General features: G+C 36.8%; 1 protein-coding gene across 6 annotated transcripts in view; it reads right to left on the reverse strand.

Moving 5' to 3' along the window:
* Window positions 1–14,113, reverse strand: part of hts (adducin 1-like protein hts) — a 62,009-nt gene that overhangs the window by 35,774 nt on the left and 12,122 nt on the right. For 5 of the 6 annotated variants that reach the window (XM_013318918.1, XM_013318916.1, XM_013318922.1 and 2 more), the window contains exon 2: window positions 8,855–8,915. The exons of the other annotated variant lie outside the window; for it this stretch is intronic. The gene's annotated coding sequence lies outside the window, so the exon portion shown is untranslated. The remainder of the gene's footprint in view (window positions 1–8,854; window positions 8,916–14,113) is intronic. 6 annotated transcript variants of the gene reach the window in all.

Below are 14,113 nucleotides of genomic sequence, written 5' to 3' on the forward strand. Positions count from 1 at the left end.
AAAACTGCACGTCAAAGCTCAAGCAAGTAACCAACAAACATAACCTCATACATATATGTATGAACGTACAAATAGAGGTACATAACGGCAGCAACTGCAAATGTGGTAGAAAGAATGTATGGATTGTGTGAAAGAGGATTTTCTTGAAGGAATAAATTCAGATATAACGACTTATGGAGATGTATGGAGTATAACAGAATCATTTATATAGTAAACTAGCTGTGGCCCGCAACACCGCTCGGAATTAAAAACACATAATTAGTAGCCTGTCTTCTTCCAGACTATGTTCTATAATTATACCAAATTTCATCGATATCTGTACAGCCGTTATGGAGATACCTCCAAACATCCATCTAAACATTCGCATTTATAATTAAGTAAGATTTTGATAACGTGAGCATCTTTATTAGCCGTCCAGTCTTTTTTCTTGTATCGGAGAGAAAATCTTCATAAGACCCGGCCATTTAGGAGAAAGGCTTACATAAGTGCGACAACGACGGAGCCGGGATCTCCAATGCAACACGCCAGAGTCCAGGGTTAACTACTCACAGATCGTCATTTTTTCCCAGCTCTGGATTTACGATTTAAATGTAGGCAGCTTTAAAGGGGAGTCGTGTGATACTTGAAGGTGGGGGAAATATAAGGTGATGTGGGGAAAGGGGGGCTCGTTCACGATGAATAGACACGGAAAAATGAGCACGGCTACGGTACACTATGCGGTAAAAAAAAATTAACTTCACATCGTTTCCATGGCAACAAGACAACATCATACGAACCACGTATAGATTTTATATTACTAATATTATAAATGTGAATGTTTAGATGGATGTTTGTTAGAAGGTATCTCCAGAACGGCTGAACGGATCTCGCTGTAATTTGTCATAGATGTAGAACATAGTCTGGAAGAACACATAAGCTACTAAGATTTTTGGTAATTTCGCGCGTCAGAAGTCGCAGGCGACAGCTAGTTATATGATAGTTTAGCTAGTTCCCAAAAAAAAATTACTTAAAATTTTTAACTAAAACATACCTAGAAAGAATATATTATATTTTGACAATATTAACAACATGTCGGTGACATGACATAAGTTCTCTACCACGTTTTGCAATCACAATCATTTAAGTAAATAACGTATTACACAAGTCATAGTAAACATTATGTAACGTTTAATACATACAAATTACATAATCCGTACTTTTACCTCGTACAACACTTTTCTTACTAATATTATAAATGCGAATGTTTAGATGGATGAATGTTTGTCAGAAGATATCTCCAAAACGGCTACATGGATATTGATGAAATTTCGTATAAATGTAGAACATAGTTTTTAATTCCGTGCGGACAGAGTCACGAGCGACAACTAATCCTTGCTAATTTAAAAAATGCGAAAGTAATTCTCTCTCTCTCTCTGTCTGTCTCTCTGTTCTTCTTTCATGCAAAAACTAGTGAACCGATTTCAATGAAAATTAGTATACAGATAGTCTAGCGCCTTAGAGCGGACACAGTCTACTTTTTATCGCAAAAAAAGTTATAAGGGGGTTGAAAATGGGGGGTGGAAATTTGTACGGAAGTGTCGTAAATTTTACAGTTGGTACGATTGTTACAATTGTCACCCGAAGACAGTACTTTACGCGGACGGATTCGCGGGCGATAACTATTCTTCCATATCTCCAGACTAACCACGACAAAAGCGTCACTACCACAAGCCTAACCTTCCAACAGGACATTCATTCATTCACAATCAAACAAGTGAACTCTGTTCCCGTCTAATTGGTATATCGGGGTCAATTTCTGGCGATGGGCCAATGCATGAGTCAATGCCACTATATAGGTGCCAAATGTATCCGCAAACGAACACACAACGGTGCGTCAGAGACGAGAAAAATGGCGTCTGTATACGAGTACTCGAGAGTAGACTATTAGAAGTGTTATGTTTTATTCAAATACTAGCGGTCGCCCGGGACTCCATTCGCCCACGGAATAAAAGAAAAATAATTAGTAGCCTATGTGTTCTACCAGACTATGTTCTACATCTATCATCGAGATTTAGCTGTTCTGGAGATACGTTCAAACAAACATCCATCTAAACATTTGCATTTATAATATTAGTAAGATAATAATATTATAAGGTCACTCTTCCATATTGATACACCTATCCATGCTGGGGTGGCTTAGGGGTTAAGCATTTGACTTGTCTGAAAGTCCTGCGTTCGAAACCTGCTATGTACCAATATGTTTTCAATTTACATATGTACGTTTATCCGATGTTACGATGAAGGAAAACATCGTGATGCACATATCTGTGAAGTTCAAATATATATGTGAAGTCACGCACTGGGTCAGCATTGACTATGACCTAGTTAACTTAGGGTAGGCTCCGAGCCTCTCAGTGGAGACGTATAGTATAGCTGATGATACAATAAAATTGAAATGTCTGTATGTAACATCAAATAAAACATACTGATAAAGAAAAACGAATTATTAATATCTTTGTCTGTCTATCAGTCCGTAAATGCGTTTATTCCGGGTAATCTCCGAAATGGCTGAAATCGCGAATAAATACACGTCGCTGAGTCAGCTGTGAGGGAGTTCATTGACCCCGCGTGGGCGCCAGGCTAGCTAGTGCAACCAGTCTGCGTATTGCGCAATACAAAACCGGGAATCGAACTTTTCCGCGAATCCGTCCGCGCGAAATTAAGCGCAAACAAAACTTTATTAGTAGCCTATGTGTTCTTCCAGATTATGTTCTACATATATGTCAGTTAGGAATCTTGTAACAACCATACGTTTATAATATTGACCTATATATTTTGTGATATATTGACTCCGTGATGATTGACACTGATGTGGTGGTACCTGAGCAACAACTGATTTCGTTCGAGTTACAGAGTCCAAATAATTCGATATATCGAATATTTGAAGCTTCATTAGTATGGAACGGCATTTTTATTCGAATTACTGAGAATTTCAACTTTAAACTTTTTTTGAATGTTCGTAAAATATATATAATTCTAAAACATCGTAATTCAATACAACTACAAGTAAAAATGAATAAGTTATGAAGCCATATAACTAATAAGGGGTAAATTAATACTTAACGAAGGGGGTTCGTTCACCCCATCACAAAAATCCAGTACTCCAGTTCTTTTATACCAACATACACATGTACCTCAATAATCTTACTAATATTATAAATGCGAATGTTTAGATGGATGTTTCTTTGAATATCTCCAGAACGGCTGAACAGATCTTGATGAAATTTGTCATACATATAGAACATATTCTGGAAGAACATATAGGATACTAATTGTCAAATGTTATGTCAAGTTAATTTACAATATTATATCAATAGATGGCGGAACATATTACTAGATCACGGTATTAATTTATTTAGTATGTTTATCAACTTGCCGATCGCATTTAATTAAAGTTGACTCGCACCAAGATATAACCAGTGTTTCATTGTGACTACTCGATACATCACCAGTGAGAGGGAGACTTTTTGAGACTGCTTTACACTAAGTTTGTTTTTAATTCCGCCCAAATGGAATCGTGGACGACAGCTATTTAAAACAATATAAAAGTTATTAATTTAATTTTATTTTAAACTAGTTCTGTCCAGTAGCCTATGTGTTCTTCCAGACTTTCTACATCTATGCCAAATTTCATTGCGATCCATTCAGCTGTTCGGGAGATACCTTTAAACAAACATCCATCTAAACATTCGCATTTATAATATTAGTAAGATAACCTATATATATAAAAGAAAGTCGTGTTAGTTACACTATTTATAACTCAAGAACGGCTTTACTTATATGCCTGAAAATTAGTGAGGAGGTTGCTTAGAGCCAGAAGACGGATATAGCATACTATTTATTCATTTATTTTTCGAATTTATACCTTGAAGAGCTGCTTTTTATTTAACTTACTAATATTATAAATGTGAATGTTTAGATGGAAGAACACATAGGCTACACTAATTAAGTTTGTTTTATCCACGCGGTTGGAGTCGCGGGCGACAGCTAGTTTAACACATTTGTAGAAAGTGGTAGAGTATAAGATAACTCAAACACTACCAACATAAAGTTAATGGATATTTTATTATAAAATCGTTAAAAAATACGGATCACCGGTATATTTATAAATAGACGCGGAAAACAGTTTGTACCGAGTTCGTGAAAGCGACGTGTGGGCGTCAGATTGTGTCCGTACACACATAAATGTGTCACACGGTTGTTTCTGGTGACAGAGATATGATACGCCCGTGACCTACAGGAATAATATTAGCCCTATATTAATAAACTAGCTATCGCTCGCGACTTCGTCCGTGTAGATATATAAAAAAACTGAATTATTGTAGTCCACCCATCACATCCATCTAAACATTAGCATTTATAATATTAGTAAGTTAAATAAAAAGCACCTCTTCAAGGCATAAATTCGAAAAAAAAAAGAAAAAATAGTATCCTATGTCAGTCTCCTGGCTTTAAGCTACCTCCTCACCAATTTTCAGGCATATCGGTAAAGCCGTTCTTGAGATATAAATAGTGTAACTAACACGACTTTCTTTTATATATATAGATCTACACACATCTTTCGTTCTTCATTTGTAGAAAACACAAATCTCTATAAATGGATAGGCGATTGCTTGGAAATAACATCCTTTGCCTCGTTCCGAAAATCAAATACTCACAAAATTCTATGTCTTATAGCCATTCCATTTATAGAGACAGTAGAGTAACTTCGATTTTTTTTTGTAATTAATGCATCTTGACTTGTCGGCCAGTTATTAAATTGTACTTATCTTTCTTCTCACTGAACTTGAATAAACGAAGAAGGATTGACAAGCCGTAATAAAAGCAAATCTGTTACCGCGACGACTACCTTTCAGGTGTGGAAGAATTAGAAGCAATGACACCTTTAATAGATTATTTATAGAAACTGGGGCAAACTGCAAAACAACTAAACATCAAAACTCACCTGTCACCCACGACAAAACACATTCCGGATGTTCCGCAGGACGCGTCCAATTGGGGCCGCGGCGGAAACACGACAAACAAGATGGCGGCCATGCGCGCAAACATTTCAAATTTAGAATCGCTCATTCGATAAGCGGCTTTCAATCGCAGCGGACGTGTTTATTGCTAACGATGTTATAATTATTCAGAGCTGTGCGATTTAGAGATCCGGCTGCATTGTTCTGGATTACATTGTCATGTGGAGTGTAATTACATGAAATAAACGCTATTTGAAACTAGAATATTTACAATTTCTTAATACTCTTGGTATATCTTCTGAAAAATTCACCAACTACAAGTATATAAGTATATAGTATAGGTACGTCAAGAAAAAGTGCCATTAAATTGCAACATTCATGAAATCCTTTTCATCGGACGGCGTCGCAACGTCGGCGGCCATTTTCCTCAATCGCCTAGCAATAAACAGCCCCTCTATAGACAGACGCCGTCGCGTCTCACTCCATATATAAATATAAAATGTATTTATTGCTGACTAAAGCTGTAGTATATGAGAACGAGAAAATAGGTTTGTTTTTACTATGATGATGTCATACGAAACATAACACGTTACTTAACATACTTTTTTTTCACTTAAATACAAGAATTTTTGTACCTTTCCAAGTAATCTCTATACTTGTGCTAGGATAACGTTTACGATAATAGTTGAATAGCGGGAATTGAACTTACGACCACGTGAACGGACATCCGTAGCCTTAACTATTAGGCTATTGGCGCTCTAATCGCGCATCTTTTGGCTAAATATGCGTTTTTTACTGCAGACAAAGAAAACAACTTAACGTACTTTACATAAACGGTGCTTTTGCCCAGGAATTAAAATATTAATAAATATTTAACTTCCAAAAAAAAATCACAACGTAACAGAAAACAGGAAGGGGAGAACTAACCCCCACCAACTCCATGATTTCGTTTCAATTAAAAAAAAAAACCATGCAAAACGTCCCAGCATTGAATTAATGAGTCCCTCTTTCCCGTAAACTCGGCACCGAGCATTCCGACATGGCTGACGGAGTAATTACTTCAGAAGTGGGGGTTAAGGACTACAGCTCTGCTCAACAATTAGTAAGCTTCGCTTTAAACTTTTTAGAGGAAAAGAGACAACATTAATTCCTTTATTGCGAGTAAAAAAATCTTCACAAATCTACGCGAACGAATACTAATCTAAAAACAGCTAATCACAGAGTGGACAATAATAGTTGCTTTTACCCTTTTTTTTCCAGAGAGGAATGCTTTATGCATACTCCGCGCCCCGGGGGCGACACGCCAGTTATGTGGGATTCTCCTCCATAGCGGAGGCATACCCACTAAACCTCTCTGTTCCTCCAACGCATCGAGACGGGGCCACGTGCACGCTTTCGCTCGTCCGCGACCCCATCTGCAGTTGCTTTTACCCTATACCATCAGTAGGGTGAAAGCAACCATTTCTGACCACTCAACGGCAACTGTTATCGACGAGTATACATTTAGCAATAACAAACAAAATATTATCACGTAACCACAACACGTCGACCGCACGTGACAGTAATATGGGACGTGATACAGGAATATTTTAACATATTTATGACCTTATTTGAATATAATACACTTACATAGACGGACCACTAGACTATTATGTCAAATAACGGTACAGGAGATTCTCATTGTGTTCTTTATTGACTAGCTATTACCGCCGACTCTGTCTGCGCGGAATTAAAAATAAATTAGTCACCTATATGTTCTTCCAGACTTTGTTCTACATGTAAACAAAATTTCAGCGTGATCCATGCAGTCGTTTTGGAGATACCTTCAAACAAACATCGATCCATACATCCATCTAAACATTCGTATTTATAATATTAGTAATAGTAACATTCTTATTTCGTTCCTTTATTTACGAGACATATTTGACTGATTTATCCTCTTGCTAAGAGAACAACTGCATACTGCACTTATTTCTAGTTTCTACTTTAGAATTGCATTAAGATTTGATGTTGTGACACAGCATAGCTTCATCAGGCAAGCCATGTCGTCATACTTAGTTTTTTTTTATAACAGAAGGGGGCAAACGAGCAGCGGGTACACCGAGGTGTTCAACGACGCCCATGGACATCAGCGATGCCAGAAGAACCGCAGATGCGTTGCCGGCCTTTGAGATGGTGATAAGCTCGCTTCTTGATGGACCCTAAGTCGTAGCGGTTTGGAAATAGTTACACCATTCTAGCCCATCATCCCCTAATACTTGTTAAAAGTAAATAATAAAGACCCTATTACTTCACACATCAATGGTGTTATTTTAAAAATCACATACAAGGGGCAGTCAAAAGTCAGACAGCATGGGGTGGAATGAATGAGTTGCGGGTGAGCGGTCTAACGAGCGGTGTTCATTACAGTGTTAAAGGTATGAAGGGTTGCGTTAAACAAGTATTTTGTCAATGACGTGTGTAAGTCATAAAATTTTGACAAATTAAGAATTCCGATTGTGAGGCTAAATGTACAAACAAAAAATCTATTTATATTGCAAAAATAATCGGCTATATTGTTACACGTCGTTGAAGATCGTCGGTGGCTCAGTGGTCAAGCACTTGACTTGCAATCTGCAGGTTCGAATACCGCCATGTACCAATGTGTTGTAGCGAACGCAAATGTTGATATTTTAATGAGGCTAGTGTTGCGATACACAGGCACACTGTCGTATTTTCTTCCAAACACTAAATAGGACTAGTAAAATAATAAGAAGTGGAATAAGATTATCGGTAACCGGCGAGTATATATGAATAAGCGTATGAAATACAATCTTACTAATATTATAAATGCGAATGTTTAGATGGATGGATGTTTGTTTGAAGCTACAGAACGGCTGCATGGATCTCGATGAAATTTAACATAGATGTAGAACATAGTCTGGAAGAACACATAGGGTACTAATTTAATTTCATATTTTATTACACGCGGACGAACACGTAATAAATATAAGTAGGGTCAACAAAACAGATCTGATAAATTTATATCAAAACAAACAAAAAACACGTCTTTTGTTGACTACGTTTACTTTTCTATCGATGTTTGATATATCGAGGTCACTGACATGTCAAATCGTATTCAAAATGTGGTACGTATGATATTCTCTCTATCGATCCGACATCTACCTTGTTAATGAGAGAGGGTGCATCAAGAGGGATGCAAGGGTGCAGGGGTGGCATTGTCAAACCACTTGTAACCTTCCGAGTTTTAATACAATAGGGCAAGATAGTGAACATTTTTTTATATTATAAAGCAAATAAGTCAAGTTGAAATCGCTGAAATAACGAAACGACCGTTGTCTACCTTTAATCGACGGTGGGGATGCACAGAAATAATATTTTTCCTACGTATGGAAATCATCCGGTATATCCACTTCTCCTTCCCATCCTTTACTTATACAAAAAGGGTGGGTAGAGAAAAAGGACTAAGGCCTCGGGGATGCCAAACATTTTTTTTATTAAGTTAAAATAATACAAATCGTGCTATTATAGGAATCAGACATCTTGGCTTTAAACATTGTATAAAACATATTATCGTCATCCCAGTCAGGGAACATACCCATACTACGTGACATATTTTTTTTAATTTTTTCAAGACTGCATGCATACTTAAATTACTAGTGAATTATTTATTATAAAAAAGAACGACTAATGACTACGTGACAAAAACTTGAGCCACCCCCCGCTCCTGTGACTGACCGTAGCATTTTAAAGACTCCCCCCTACACGGGTCATGTAGTATGGGTACGTTCCCTTATCTTGAACAAAACGGAGAATTTGGTCTCAAAAACCCACCTTAACTTAATGTAACTTACTTAGTGTGTCGTGTTGACGTCGGCTCAGTGCGAGATGTCCCGCCCTGATTTCATGCACAAACTGAAACAAAACGAAATACTTATCAAAATTATTATACACTAGCAGTTGCCCTCTACATCGTCCGAGCTAAACTAAAAAAAACGTAGTAAAAATAGAGCCTATAGCGCATTATTAAAGTACATATTCAACAGTTAAAGAATTTTTCAATTGAGTTCAGTAGCTTGTGAGCCTACTCAGTACAAACAGTGAAACATTTCTTCTTTATGATATTAGTATAGATCACCAAAGATATTCAAATATTACACTTTTTTTATAAGAGAAGGTGGCAAACGAGCGGCGGGAACACCGAGGTGATCAACGACACCCATGGACATTAAGAAGTTGCCGGCCTTTAAGAAAATGGTATGCTCGCTTCTTGAAGGTCCCTAAGTCGTATTGGTTTGGAAATACCGACGAGGACAGACCGTTCCACAACGCGACTGTGCGAGGCAAGAAATTGCACGAGAATCGCACCGTTGTGGAACGCCAGCCATCCAGGTGGTGTGGATGGAACCTGGCAGTCTGTCGTGTCACACTTATTATAGAACGGACATTACAAAACAATTTCTTGAAAATATCTTAATACTAGCTTTTGCCTATATATTACCGATATTTCAACAGGATCCGTCGAGCTGATCTGAAGGTATGGATAGTAACCTCTATTCATTGTCCGATCCATAAACTCGAATTAAAGACACTACAAGCGAGAAAATTCAGTCCATTGGATTCTCAGTTATTCAGGTTCGTATTTATATAAAAAAAACGTATAATTTAAAGCGTCAATAGACTAATGGTTAAGGGTACGGATTTCCAATCACGAGGTCGGGGGTTCGAATCCCGTCATTCGACTATTGGGCACAAGCCTAGAGTTTAGTTGTAATGGTAAAAGAAATATTAGTAAATTTATAAAAAAAAATAGAGCCAAAAAAAATACCTGTAATCTACGAGCATTATCAAGTATGGACGTTCCATACATATCGTATGGTAATCTTGAAAAAAACATGTGCCCGATGAACAGTTCCTTCACAAACAAACAGACAACGAGACAGGCACGAATAGAAATGCCATATGAATTTAATTTAAAATAATTTCTTATTAATAATATTTATTTATATTAACCAGGAATAAACAATTTATTCATTATTCATTATTTACATATTCTGAGTCATTTTAATTACGTTTTTCTATACTATTATTAAATAAACTCTATGATTAAACATAAACGATAATTGAATAATATCATCAACCTACTTTTATCCCTATTAAGGCTCGGCACAGAACTCCTCCATACATCTCTATCAGCAGTCACATCTGAATCCACGCCCCTTCCTACGCATATCCTCTTTCACACATTCATTCCATGCCTTTTTGGTATTCCTCCTTCCTAATATTATAAATGAAAAATGTTTAGATGGATGTTTAATAGAAGATATCTCCAGAACGGCTGTATGGATCTCGATGAAATTTGGCATATATAGCACATAGCCAGAAAGAGCACATTGGCAACTATAATAAAGAATCTTACGAGAAATGTAACTCTTTTCGTCCTAAAGTATCCATTAGAGTTGTAACTTATTTCGTCGTGAGAATTCACATAAGAGTTGCAACTCTTTTCATTCTTAAGAATCGTAGTGAAGGAACTCATTTTAGTTGTCTTACTAATATAAATGCGAATGTTTAGATGGATGTTTGTTACGATGCATGGATCTCGATGAAATTTGACATAAATAAAACATAGTCTGAAACAACACATAGTCTACTAATTACGTTCTGTTTAATTCCGCGAAGACGAAGTCATTCTTGCATCAATATAGACCAGTCTTTCCCAAAGTGTGCGATAACGCCCCCTTGTGGGCGGTACAGGTCTCAAGTTGCGGTTTAAAGTAAAAGTTTCGTTTAGAATTCTCCGTTAATATACATATATAGGTCACAATAATTAATTAATTTAATTTGAAGTTATAATGCTTTTTAAATATGTGAAAATATGGGGACGCTAAACAATATTTATTCTCAAAGTGGGCAGTAGACAAAATAATATTAAAAGATAATTAGTGACATTCCAAACTGTCCATTTTAACAATTTCACAGCGACATACAATAATACACATCGACTAGTCTATCACGTGGTCGACTGGCATTGGCATCATTTAATATAATCAACATCGGAAACTGAACAGCATTATGGTACGGTCATGCTCCGTCGGTCTACAATACGTTACGTAATGACATAGACTAACAAACATAGAACTGTACAATGCTATAGTATTCTAGTGATACCCAGATACAGGACTACCAAAGGTCTATGAAAGACACGGCACAGGTTACAAAAATTAAACAAGAAATGAATCCAATGGGGTCAAACAATCATTTTGTTAGGTGTCCACGAGAAAAAAATCTTATACTATAAGTATTTCGTTGTGGAGTTACCTATTTAAAAAAAAACATATCTTTAATACAGGAACCGTATATTTTTATCTAGGATAAAAGTAGTATTACCTATGTATACGCCTTTCAAATAATTATAGCAATGTGCATCCAATCAATTAGCCAATGAGCCATGACGTGAAGTTGCAACCACCGACATTGCCCTTGCATTTTTGTGACCTTTAAATTATAAATGAGTTCGTCTCTGTAACTTGCCCGATTAAACGCGATTACACTGCATCTGAAGTTTTACCTCAAACTCCAATAACCAACTACTCCGCTGCATAGACTTTTACAACCTACCCTAAATTTCATTCAGATCCACTCAACTATACTTGTATTTACGTAGTAAAACAATATATGTGTAGGAAAAAATATTGTTGGTCACTCTAATATTTCATAGCTCTGTAAAAAATCGTGATAGCTACAAGATGAGTTGAATCATTTTATTTATGCATTCGATCATTTATAAAACAATAGTTAATGGTTCATTATTTTATTGAAATGAAGAAAAAAAATGTATTAAACATATCCTGTCACCCACGAATACGGACGTGAGCGTCGGTGGCTCAGGGGTCAAGCACTCGACTTGCAATCTGCAGGTCCTGGGTTCGAATCCCGCCATGTACCAATGTGTTTTTCCATTTCCGATTTACATATGTGCATTTATCCGACGTTTTTACGGTGAAGGAAAACATCGTGATGCTTCTGTATCTATGCAGCCGTTCCGGAGATAAATTCAAACAAACATCAATCTAAAAATTCCCATTTATGAATATTAATAAGAAGTAAAAAAAATTGTCAAAATTAGATCGTTTCTTCCAGTTACACCGAGTTCTAAACCAAAATCCTAAACTATCCATAACAATAATGGCCGCCATGTTATTACTCTGATTCTTTAATTTTGGTTTAAGAACGAAACTTAGGATAAGGATATGTCATACAGGCTTTGGTACCTTCCAGCCAACACAGTATACCCCAATCAAAATCGATTCAAACATTACACGCGATTGTAACTGGGCGGTTACCGCAACCGAAATAGCGCAAGGTCGCTCCCGTTCGATATAGACGCGCCTATGTTACAACAGACGAGCGGTTTTATAAACGCCACGCTGTTTTTAAACGGTAAGAAGTATTAATACATTTTAAACTTAAAAGTAAATTAAAAAAGACACTGATTACAATTCAATCTAATTAATGAGTGTATATAGGTAAGAAACGTTTTTAATAATTCAATTTTAACACGTTGATCGCCACGCGTATTTCTATGACAATCCCGTTCAGGCCACGAGCGCCGCTTATACGCACTGGTATTAAAGGGCCGTTAATAATACTGTAATAATACCAAATTAAGTAAATTTCAAATAAATTTTGTGTAATTCCGCAAAATAGTGTAAAATTTTATAGTTCTCATGTTAAACCCTGTCAGCCACCGATGCTTGACGCGGCCTAAACGGAAAGTCTAGTGTCAGCCACCAATGGCTGACGTGGCGCTCAACGTGTTAAGTTATTCCTCTAGAGTAAGTTGATATGTTAGCCGTAAAAATTTAGCCAAAACATTAAGATTATACCTTGTGCACCAACCCTATGTTGGATAAGGCCAAGGAAACGATGAGGTAGGAAAAGATTAATACATCTCAAATATAGAGAAAAGCAGCACTTCACAATCAGATCATGTATCAAACACATGAAACTATATCGATTCCGATAATTTATTCACACTTCAACTTATCACAATAACTATAGAAATGAGGCGTTTAAAAAAACGCTCGTTTATACAACAACATCCGTTTTTCGTTACGGTACATTTACATTAGGGACGGACAAGTGTATACGAGTACATGTTAGAATTAGATACTGGGTAGTTTTGTTTATATAGTAGATAGCAATACCAAACCCTAATTTAAACGAACAGGGTGGCCAGACAAAGTACATTCGCTCCGAAGCTATTCCATAAAGAACTTCAAAATTGTATGTAACTATGTAGCGACAATCACGTGACTTATCCAAAGTTATTTTCAGTTCTATACATCTCTTAAATACTTTATCCTAGTCGTGCAGGAAAGTCAACTTTCGAACATGGCAGCCATGACGATATTCCAATTTTAAGAACACAAAATAGACTGATAAGTCTTACTAATATTATAAATACGAATATTTGGATGCATAGATGGATGGATTACCTTCAAACAAGCATCCATGTAAACAGTGGTAGAGCACACTTTAACATCTTCGCACGAATTGGCCCGGTTCGCCCGGTGAAATACCACGACCACACAGAAGACAGGCGTCAAGTGGAAGCAATTCCGCGTTTCGTCTGATAAGTGTGCGTCCCGGAGACCTAATTTAGTCCTCCTTCCTTTCCCACCTTTTTTCTTATAAGGAAAGGATGGGAAGTGGAAGTGGACTTTCCGGATGAGAGGATGCATGTAAAGGGAATATATTTTATTTCTGTGCATCCTCTCCTCCGTCGATCAAAGGTAGGCAACGCATATGCAATTGCGTATGTCTATGGGCAACGGTCACTTCGCTATATCAGCTATTTCAGGTGACCGCTCGTTCACAACGCATTTATAATATTAATAAGAATTCACAAATTGAAACAACACAATACCGTCGTAATCTTTTCAATGTATTTATTTAAAGACAGTAACACATTCCAGTCATTAATTCAAAACCCTCTTATCATTGTTCTCCAGTTCTAAAGACGTTTGAAGATAAGGAACTTGAGTTATACATTGTTCAAATTTGTCAACACAATGATAAGGGGTCATAGGTTGATACTTATAAGGGTA

Source organism: Papilio xuthus, unplaced genomic scaffold (genome assembly GCF_000836235.2).
Source record: "Papilio xuthus unplaced genomic scaffold, Pxut_1.1 DF826776.1, whole genome shotgun sequence".
NCBI classification, from domain to species: Eukaryota; Metazoa; Arthropoda; class Insecta; order Lepidoptera; family Papilionidae; genus Papilio; species Papilio xuthus.